The sequence below is a fragment of the Hydra vulgaris genome, chromosome 11, assembly GCF_038396675.1.
Source record: "Hydra vulgaris chromosome 11, alternate assembly HydraT2T_AEP".
In the NCBI taxonomy this organism is placed as follows: Eukaryota; Metazoa; Cnidaria; class Hydrozoa; order Anthoathecata; family Hydridae; genus Hydra; species Hydra vulgaris.
In genome coordinates this window covers 6,697,501-6,709,656 of record NC_088930.1, presented here as the reverse complement: position 1 = coordinate 6,709,656, position 12,156 = coordinate 6,697,501, and positions in this window count along the sequence as shown.

The window sequence follows — 12,156 nt, the reverse complement described above, 5'->3', positions numbered from 1 at the left end:
CTCGTGCACAATTTACTAATGGCCCTTTAACATCTCTTAATTAGTATCCACAATATTATGTTCAATGTCAACTTCAAATGCTATGCACGGATGCAAAATATTGCGGTTTACAGTCATATCTCCCAGAAACAGAAACATCCAATTTTTTTCTAAATTTACACTTTAATGCAAGTTATCAAAGAGGTCATAGATTCTATCTACCACAATGATAAGATATTAAAATGGGATCATAAGTAAATCAAAGAACTAAATATTTTTGCGAAAGCTATTATTGGTCAAATTCCAGAATTTTTTACCATGAAACCATTGCAAACAGTTATTAAATCAATCTCTAAGAAAGCACCCGTTATTTGTTTTGTTAATGAATTTGATTTTAGTATTTTATAATAATATTTGAAGTCGCTGAATCTTAGTAACTTAGGAGTTATTTTTTGTTCGGATTTAATTTTAATTTCAAGAGTTTTAAAGCTATGTCAAAGTTACGGGCCACATCAACTTGAGAAAATTGATTAGAATCTTTTTGTTTTGGACGATTTAATGTTATTCCCTTCGTTGCACAAAAATCTTGTATAGAAAAACCTCCATCACTCATAATCTCGTGATCTTTCTCTACAAATAAAATAGTATCTGATTTTTCTGTTAAATCTGAATCCGAGATAGAACCTGGATATATATCACTAAATAAGATGCCACCACCATGTGGTGCTATTCCAATCAAAGCTTTTCCTGTTTAAGTATTCTTGTAATTAGAAAAAATTAAAGAGTTTAGCTCTAAATTTGAAGCACTTTGGAATTTAAACTCAGTTGCATCAATAATTAAATCAGTAACACCATGTCCAGTTTCAATAAAACTTTTTGGCATCTTTTTTAATAAAAAACCAGATTCTGGCTTTAAATCTATTTCATTGAATATGGTTGACAGAAATATAACCCATCCTATGAATATTCTTTGAGTAGTTGACTTGGATACATCCAAGTCAAAATGTATGCCATAACTCCTTGATTAAGTCCATGTCAACATGTTGTTAGAACAGATAACAGTTCAGTTGGTAAATCTATCAATCTTTTTTTGAGTAGTGCTGAACTTAGCTGTTTCTTAATCTTCTTTTTTGAATACTCTTTTTGTATTGATGCGCATGGCAGAATGGTTTCTATTTCAAGAGGATTACTTTTATTTGAAAGATCATTTAAGTTTTGAGTTGCCACTTCGAATTTTTGTTTTGCAACTTTTAAACGACTTATAATACTGTGACTAGGGTTTTTATACTTTTCATATGTTTCTTTTGCTATAGTAACGATGTTGCACTTTCTCGTCCATTACTCCAATGAGATGCACAAATGATCATGATCCCAATTTATTCCAACTGTTTTAAAAAATGTTTTATATATTCGTTCTGAATAGCTTCTACACGTGGAAGACGATAAAATCCAATTGGTTTCCCATTTGCGTCTTTAGAACTGAAGTTATTATAACACATAGGAGAAGCACATGTCCATTTCACCATTTTAAAATCAAGGATATAGCTATAGTTATTCAATTCAATCTTTTTTTTGAAGAAAAACACAATCAAAACAGAGCACCTTTAAGATCCGCTTGTGTTAAATATAAATTTCTTTTAAACAAAGCTACCATTTTTATTTTTTTCCTTACAAATAGACCTAGACCTCTGACGTAAATTTTGCTAATTTCTTTTCTTGAAATTCGTTTAAAATAGTTTTTCAAGATTGTTGATGCATAGAGAAAAATTTATTATATGTATTTTAGTATTTGCATTATTAATTCAATATTTTCATATGTTGATTTTCTTCGATATTTCTTATGTTTTTTAGAAAAAATGTTTGATATATTTGGATCTAATTTTACTAGAAGGCATATGACTCATCGTGTGCTAAACTCTAAAAACCATCATCTGTTTAAATCTAGTGCAATTTTTAAATTTCCCCAATTGCCAAGTGCAGATTATGTGAAATGGAAAGAGTGTACAGTTTAAGGATGTGTACGTTAGGAGGCGTAACATACAAGAATTATTATTTCACTCTACGCTTAGCTGTTTCAGTGCATATAAATCTAACTGATCGATACTAGTAGGATATTCACTCAATATTGTTATAGGAATATTATGAAATCTTTTAATTATACCACAATCAATTTTAGAAACTTTAAAAAAAACTTCATGGTTTTTAAATGCTAATATGGCATATGATATCATAGCTATTGCCAAACCCAGTTTTAGGTCAACAGATAGGCTTAACCTTTCTTTAAAGAGTGACTAAACTTCTTTCTTTCCTAAGGTTAGAGATAACTTCTCTTCAATTATTTATGTCATATTTTTTAATTTCAATTCTATTTTCAGTTTTACAAAAAATGAAGAATAAACTCCAAGCCCTTTATCCAGCATAGTACTCGATGCAGGATTGAGTGGATATTGTGTCTGTACATGCTTAATAACCAAAATTAAATAAACACTTTAGTATCAAACATCGTATGATCAATCCTATAGCTGATTATAAAGGTCACAATTTTTCTTGCAATTTTGAAAACTCAAAAAAAACTTTTTTTTTTGAATTTCCAAAATTGCAAAACGTCTTCAAAAGATAGTTATTTGCTTCTTTAGATTTGTTTATTCTTCTCTGGATAATATTGGAGTCTCACTTTTATATTGTAAATGGAAAGATAAAAGTGATAACTAGAAGAATTTTTTCAAACTTTGGCATCTCTTACCTAGGTTCATTTTAAATGAAAGAGTTTACTCTACACTCATATTTATAAGAAAAGTTTGGTCTTAAGTGTTATCAACCTTTTTGATCTCTAAAACATTAAAAATAATATTTTGTTAAACGTATGTATTTTTTTCTCGAGCAGAATTATAGCCATATGGTATTCTTTTTCTATATGTGTATAATAATTTTGGTCATATTTTATTTTTCTTGATCTATAAAATAAATATAATTTTAGGAACCTTTCTTTAGGTTTTCTTTGCTAATTTCTTCAGTTTTGTGAATATTTTATTTTATTAGGCTTTTATAAACTCAATAGTGTAAAATTGTCATAAGCTATGCCTTTACATATGGCAAACAGGAACAGGAGTCTGGAGTCATAGCATGCCATGACATGAGCAATCAGCTGACAGGTGACAGCACACAGGCAGAATTTCGTTGACAAGTGCCATTTTGCAGCGGACAAAACAAGTGCAACTTTTTAGGTTTGTTTCATTTTCTTAAGTCTGTTCCGTGTCAACGTCACGGAAGTTTTTTAATAATTAAAGGAAGTATCCAGAACTTTCCAGAAGCATGCAGAAGTTTCCAGAAGAAGCACCTGGAAGCATCTAGTAGCATCCAGAAATATCCAGAAACATCCAGAAGCATCCAGACGCATCCAGAAGCTTCCAGAAGCATCGAAAAGAAGCATCTAGAATCTTCCAGAACAGGTTCACACAGGTTCATTTTACTATATAAGAGACATGTAAATCGACATGTAATTCAGTCAGTATATGTAAGTCAATCAGTCAGAATTGTCAAGACAGTTTATCGAAGTGAGTTTTATCAAAGTGTTTTATCGAAGAACATCAATACAAGAAGTGAAATACAACAAGCGTTTCATTATATCAATACAGTCCACATCCAACCAAAACGTTGTGTTTCACAGAGCATTATTGTATCATCACAAGGTAAATGTAACACGGTAAGCTTTGAGAAGCGTGATTATTTATTTTTATTATTTTTATGACTTCAAGTGCAAAAATGGCTCCCGACAGTCTTGGATTGGAACTAAGAAAGAAAATTATTGGCAATTACGTGAGTGGAATGTCACAAAAAAGTATTTGTGATAAATATCGCGTGAAAAAATGGACCGTATCAAGACTATGTTCCAAATATCGTTCTTCGGGGAAGTTGGCAGCAGATAACAAAGGTGGAAGACCGCTTTTTACCACTTCTAGAGTGGATTCTATGATCCTCAAATCCGTCAAGAAGGATCCCTGGATATCATCAGTCGAGATACAAAAGCAATTAGAGCTGCCTGTATCGGACCGAACAATCAGACGACGTGCTGTTGAAGCCGGATTGTTTTCTCGACGCCTTGCAAAGAAACCGCTGATTTCACTAAAAAACCAGAAGAAAAGACTCCTGTTTGCTACATCTCATATTGACTGGAATGTGCAGAAATGGCGAACTGTCCTGTTCAGTGATGAATCGAAATTCAACATCATTGGGAGCGATGGCATTTGCCGTGTACGTCGACCGGCCGGAAAACGCCTCGATTTACGTTACTGCCACAAGACCGTGAAGCATGGTGGAGGCAATGTAATGGTCTGGGGGTGTATTTCTGCTAACGGTTTAGGTTGAATACATCGAAACGATGGAATAATGGACCGTTTCATGTACAAAAATATCCTGAAAGATGTTATGTTACCTCATGCTGAAAGGAATATGCCAATAAAATGGGTTTTTTAGCAAGAAAACGATCCGAAACACACTGCAAAAGTAGTCAAGCAGTGGCTTCAAGACAACCACCTATCGGTGATGGATTGGCCGCCTCAATCTCCGGATCTCAACCCTATCGAAAACCTGTGGGAGATCGTCAACCGCAGAATTAATCGTGAAGGTGTTCGTAATAAGGATCAACTGTTTGAACAAATCCAAAAGGCCTGGGCAGCGATTCCACAAAGTTTCATTGATCATCTGATCGAATCTATGCCTCGAAGATGCAAGGTTGTGATCGATAACAAAAGATTCGCCACTAAATATTGATAACGAAATACAGCTTGGTCAACATTTTGTCGAGTTGCACTTGTTTTGTCCAGAAGGAAATCAACTTTTTTTAATACTTTTAATTAATTTATTAATTTCCGTGTACAAATAATGAACTTTGTGATGAATAAAACTTAAAGAACTTTGTCTCTAAACAGTTACATAGTTATTTCTCTAAATTGAAAAAATGCAGCACTTTTATATAAAGAAACTAAATTAGCATTATTTGGTTGCACTCGTTTTGTCCGATACTGTATGTATATATATTATGCCCTCGGAAGTATTTTTGTTTACGGCAACCTGATCCTGAAATATTTGTGATCAGGTTGCAAGGTGCATTAAACTATGCAAGAGTAATAATGTTTGAAGTAACGAAAAAAAATGAGTTTTGATAACGATCTTTGAAGTCTAAAAACGTTTATAAATTTTCGCTACTTGTTTAAGCACCTACAACTGCAGCAAACCTGAAAGCAATGAAAAGTAATGGGGGACGCTGCAGTAATATTGATTATTGCAGAAAAACAACTACAAACGGAATAAAAAGTATAAAATAAACTATTTCAAGAGACCCAAGGACTCTGTGTACGTACACAACCTGAAATATCCATTAAAGTCAAAGACTGAAAATGTTGGGCGCCAATAGGAATGAGTTGTACTTAGTTGCCCAACATTTTCAGTCATTGATTTAATGGATATTTCAGGTTGTGTACGTACACAAAGTCCTTGGGTCCCGTAAAGTAGTTTATTATTAAACATTTTATTTAACTTGTTTTTTTGTCGGTATACAATATTTTAAAAATGGACTATAAAGTAAAAAATAAAAAGTATAAATAAAAACTTAATGATTTCTTTTATTTACGCTAAGCTAAAATCTGTTTTGCGTCGTTTATTTAATTATTATTTCTTATATTATTACCGCTGACCTCGTGTTTGCTTTACGCCGACACCAAAAAAATATATAAAAATAAATAAATAAACAAATCGACAAGAAGTCAAGTTAAATAAAAAATTTTTAAAAAGGAAAAAGGATTCATCCTGTTAATGGCAGTTAAAAGGTCCCTAAAACTCAAGTTCACCCAACTGAATTTGTCAAATACCCGACTATATTCGTCAAAAAACCAAATATAAATTGAAAAAAAATAAAAAAAATAATAAGTAAAATAATAAGTTTAAAATGACAGAGTTCAAAAATATAGTTATTGTGTTTTAAAAGTTTTTTTTTTTTTTTTGTTATTTGCATTTTTCTGTAATCGTAATTTACACATTCCTAATCTTTTAATCTAATATTTTCATTGTTATTGTTTTTAAAAATCGTCGGTATAATAAAATCATTAATAATCTAAAACATTTTTATTAACCATAAGCATGACTAGGTTTTTTCAAACCGAGACGAGACCGAGACTAGAAGTTAGTACTTCTCGTGAGACCGAGAACGAGACGAAACGATAAATTTATCAATATTTGAAAACAAATTTATTAAAATCCAAGGAAAAAAAAAAAATTTTAACATGGTTTTGATAAATAGACACAAATGACATTTGTCAAATGTAAACAGCTTTTTCAAATATTAATTCAGAATTTTTTTGCCAAACTTTTCCAACAAGACAATGTTTTCTCTGATTAAGATGATTTGTTCTACTTTTTCTGGGTGTAAGTTGTGTCTGGATGATCGGACGACATTTCCACCTAAGCTAAAAACTCTCTCTGATTTACTTGAACTTGCTGAAATAGCTAAAATTTGTCTAGCTAATGAAGAGAGTTCTGGCAATGTATTTGAATGCAATTTCCACCAATCAAGAATCGGAAAGCCTTTTTTGGCATCAGGGAGATATTCATACTGGCACATTTCGATTAAAATAGGATTCAGTTCAGATGTTGGCTCTTGTGTTTCAAGTGTGACGTTTAACTTGCGCTTCAGTTTTGAATTAGGAAACAAATCTGCTGAAAGGACTCTGGCAACAGGTTGGCACTCAACATTATCCTTAACCTGTGAGGCTAACCATTCTTTTGTTGTTTGAAATTTTTTGAAGAGCTTCAAGTGAAGTCCCTTTAAAGCAGGATTTAATTAGTTTGCTGCAGCACTCAATAAGTTTCCAGTGTGACAAAGAGGAAATCTTTTCTCAATGCAGCTTTTCAAGTTTTTTGCATACAAGACACCGTTGCCATTTTTTCCATCCGTCTCAATAAATTGATCAATTTTGTCATGGATTAAATAAAGAGAATCGGCGACAGTGTTAATTGTTGGAATAGACTTAGCCGACCACGTTTCTGTAGCTTCTTTAAGTGGTGCCAAAATTTCTACTGCTCCCTCGATTGATTTCCACTGTAATGCACTGATGGTCTTTGAAGAAAAAATATCTTCATTTGCACATAAGCTGATAATTGCACTCTTTAGATGTAGGACAGAAGCCATGCAATCCAGTTCAGTATTCCATCTTGTGTCAACAGATTGGCGTAACTGTTTAAAATTGATTCCTTGAGCGTCTGATTCTGATTCAAACAACTCAGCTGCAACTGTTGACTGGTGAGTTAAAGAAGCCAAATCTTTGCATGTTTGCAAAGCATCATCCATTCCAGTTGTTATTCCAAATGAGTCTCGAACTGCACATTGCAAAGTATGATTGTTGCACAAGTATTGGTCAAGGCGCTTTGAAAATTTGACTGCAAGTTTCATGTTTCTTGCCTGGTCGTTCACGCAGTACAATGGCAAATTAGCAGGCAAATTTAGTTCTTCTAAGAAAGAATCCAGCTTTCCTTCAATTAAGATACCTGTGTGTCTGCCTGGGAACTGTTTGACATGGGGTGTCCAGTGATATAGTCTCCAATTTTCGTCAATAGCATAAAAAGTCCAGAGATGTAGCTGTCCTGAGCTCTAGAAGTCCAAAGGTCAGAAGTAAATGCAGCACTTTTTAGATTTGGCGTAATCTCCGTTATTATGCTCTTCATTTCAGCTTGAACTTCTCTTGACCAAATGGAAAGCTTTCTTGAATATGTTGTTCTGTGATGAAGGCTCAGTTTAGGGTTTGCAACGTCAAACAATTTCTTGAAACCTCTTCCTTCGACTGCTGAAAAGGATGCCAGATCAGTGCAAAAGTAATCCAGCATTGCAGAGCCAAATTGTTTTTGAATGGAATTGTCTTTATCATATTTAGACTTTATTTCAAGCATTTTGACCATTGTTCGTTGTTTCTTCTTAGAAGGAGGAATAAGAGAGTCGTCAGTTTTTTCAGAATACTCAACGTAATCTTGGCTGTGTTTTTTTGAGGTGACGATGATGTCCGCTTGTGTTTCCATCTTTTGTTTTCAAAGACTTTTTGCACGCCTTGCATACAGCACCGTCACATGTTTTTTAAAAATATCTCCAGATTTTGTTTTTTTATGGTGACATTTTTGATTGTTGAAATGAGGCAAGAGTATTTCTTTTCAATATGAACAATATGTGTCAAGTTGAATTCCACAAAATGAAATTAAGTCGAAAGTGCACCATTTTATACAAAAAGTTTTTGTATTTAAAATCTATTTAAAAATATTTAAAATCTAATTAAAATATTTTAATTAGATTTTTAAAAAAAAGTCTAATTAAAAATTTAATTTGTTTTTGTCAAAAACAAATTGGAGTCAAAATATTAATTAATTAAAGAAACAAATTATTAAGCATTTTGTAAATTATAATAATTTTTATTTTTGAAAATATTATTTTCCAAACAATATGTGTCAAGTTAGAATTATTAGAACGAGACTTAAATATTATATTATTTTCAAAATAATATAATATTTAAGTCTCGTTCTACTTCTCGCGAGAACTTTCTATTTCTCGTTTCTCACGAGAAGTCCCATTTCTCACGAGAAACGAGAACGAGACGAGATCTCGCTCACGGTTAATTTTTATATTCTATTTTATGATATTGTTTTAAAGTAAGGTTTCCTGTAATAATATTATATAAACATTTAAGTAAATGATGCTACTTTTATTTGTCTGGAATTTTTACTGATGTCGCTGAGTGAAGCTATTTTTAAAATGTTGTATTTATCGAATAATGAATTATTTTTGAAAATTATAAATAAACATTTTGACAATATAATGACAAAGTTTCTTAATACTTTATTTGATATATTAAAACAATTTAAAAGCTTAAAATTAAGTTTTCCGCCATTTTCATTTAATTTGGTATAATAAATTACTATAAAAAAATGGAGGAAAAACAAGGTTTTTATAGTTTATTTCTATTCCAATTAGGCCGGAGTCCGCAGCAATCTCTTTATATTCTAAAAGAATAATTATTAATTATATGGAAATTATTTTTTCGGATCTCGGTGGAACATTTTTTATCTGATATTTAAACCAATAAAAATTATACGTTCTAACTTTATTTTAGGAAATTCTTTAAACTTAAACAAACCCAGCAAACATTCTATAGCAGAATTTCAGTGGACCTATATAGAAATTTTAGGCGGTCAAATGTAGTTTTTCTCAGTCAACCATTAGTGGCAGTTACAAAACTTTAGTCCGAATTGTTGGAAACCAACAGCGTGCTCCTAAAACTTTATGTAAGATAGCCTAAAGTTGACGTAATACATATAACGTTTTGAATAAACTCTGAGACAATAAGACATGCAGTCAATACAAACATATCAAAATTGGAGGAATTAATTTGAATCCTTACAATGTTGATATTATTGACATTTACAACTAAATGGCAATTGATTTTTAATGTTATCAACTTAGTAAAAAAAACTTTGCTTGCAATTATCTAGTTGGGATTGTTATTTGTACATCTTTTATTTGAGGAGCTAACAGCCAGAGTGTGATATGTCACATAGAAATGAAACTGAGAAAAAGAAACATTTATAATTATAACAAATTAAAAAAAAATGTTAATTAATTATATAAAAGTTAAAGAATATAACTGGTTCTACTTAAATGTAAATATGCGTGCGTGCAATATGTCTAAATAACTAAAAATTCAAATTATAGAAAAAATATTTCACAGGGAAGTTTTTTACAAATAATTATATACAGGGTGTCCACTCTGCTGGAAAAACTGAAAGAACTAGAAAAAACTATTTTCGAAAAACATGCTAAAGAAACTAGAAAATGTATTTTTTCTGCATCATTGATTTAATGAGGCGCTTCGAGTTTTTCCATCATGTTTTTTAAAAACAACCCGACAAATTTCTTCCAGTTCCAGCAGAGTGGACACCCTGATATAATAACTGTAGGTATTTTGCAATCAGAAAATTACATTAACTACATTAAAATAAAAGATTAGTTATGGAAAAAAATTTTTAGAATTTGGATAATTTTAGTTTGGTTTTTTTTTTAAAAGGTACTTATTTTCAGGTCTGCATTTAGAAATTAGTTCAGGTCTTTTGTTTTGTAAACTTTCTTGATCCAAATAGATAACAATTTCAAATTTTTCTTGCTAATGTAGTATACATTTTTTGGAAATATTATAGGCAGGTCCAGATTTTAGAAATGTCAAATGTTTTAGTTGTCTATGTTGTTTTGACAGCATAGTCTCTTTTGAGTATTTTTTATGTATAAAAGATTCTTTGTGGTTGACCTAACGTTTTTTTCCATTTGCCCTCGGTTTAGAAAATATATTGTTTATCCGGGTTATTTTGTCAAGAAATAATTCATGGAGCACTTAGTTTTTTATTTGCAATTACAACTTTCAGTATTTTTTTATCTTAGAGAAGTTCATTTTTATTAAACGAATGCGTTGTTTCCTCACAAATTAACCGTGTTAAATAATATATATATATATATATATATATATATATATATATATATATATATATATATATATATATATATATATATATATATATATATATATATATATATATATATATATATATATATATATATATATATATATATATATATATATATATATATATATATATATATATATATGTAAATTATGTTAGTGTATTTTACAAATAGAGTGCTCAATGTTCTTAAAGAACAAAGCAATAATAAATTAGTAAAAAACACTTTTTACTAACTTATTACAAGCACACAAGATGCCATTTACAAAGTTAAACGGCATCTTGTGTGCTTTAATTTAAATAACTTTTGTACCAACTGTCAGAGAATTTTATATTTAGTAATACTCCGTTCAAATCTAAAAATCGACCAAAAGTGGACTACATTGTTTTTGCATCGAGGTTTTTAATTATAAAGCCATACTTTTTACGGCTTATGATTAAAAGTTTGAATTCTTAGTTGCTCTATGAATTTTGAATACATTTTGTTTTAAACAGTTAAATAATGCTTAAATTTTTTGAATACTTCCATTATGTTATTCTGATTTTTCGATAACTGATTGCCTGCATCCGTTTATTGCAATAACATAGAATACTGAAATAGGCTTTTAGATAGCTATATATCAGCATGCTGCTAAAAATAACACGTGGCTGAGATTAACTACAACTAGGCTTTGTAATCCCGTGCCATATTTTTAATCCCGGGATTACGGAATTACATATACCTATTCCCGGGATCCCGGGATTTTTAAATATCTGTTCTTGAAAGATTTTAACACATTATTTAAGTCAAATTTTAATAAAATTAATAACAAATTCAAAGTATCTTAAAAAAAAACTGTTTATTAAATTACAAGGAAATTCTTTGGTTTTTTATTATCATACATTCTTCATTATTAAATTATAAAGAATTTGTTGTTTTTATAGATATAATATACATCTGAAATTATTTTTGATTACTTTTAAAATATGTTTTAAGAAAGCGGAGAAGACCCAATGTTTCATTGTCTAAACGATCCTATTTTTCTTGCAAAAAGACCGGCCGCAGAAAAAGCACGTCTAGATTCTACATTGGTAGCAGACTGGTTGGCTCAATAGTCATGAAAAAATTATACGCTCTTTGCAAAAAGTCACTATGCGTTCCTCCATTTTTAAACAAGAGCATTTCCTTTTGAATTTTCACCGATAGCTATTCACATTGAATTGGTATGCTGGGCAAACGCATGCAGTTTTTTTTAATAAATAGATGTGTTGAAGCATTAACAAAAGACTGTTCCATTTAGCCTTGCAGTCTTTTATTAAAGTTATTTACTTTCCAAATTCAGCCGCAACATACTTCAGCAAGATATCGTGGTTTTTTTGGCAGTTGTCTGAAAATTACTACTTTTTTTCTATTTTAATTCAATTTTATTTAGGTGCCCCAAAAAGTCCTTACGGCTTTATCACAGACCACGGCAAATGAGCATTTAATTAGAAGTTCACGCCTACTTCCTTAACAATGTCGCTGTTCAAATAACCAGCACTTTTAACTTAATTAAAACTAGTATTATAAAATAGTCACAAACAAATAACGTCAATTTTTTTTTTTTTTTTTAGTTTACAATTATTAATCGTAAAATAACAATATAACAATAC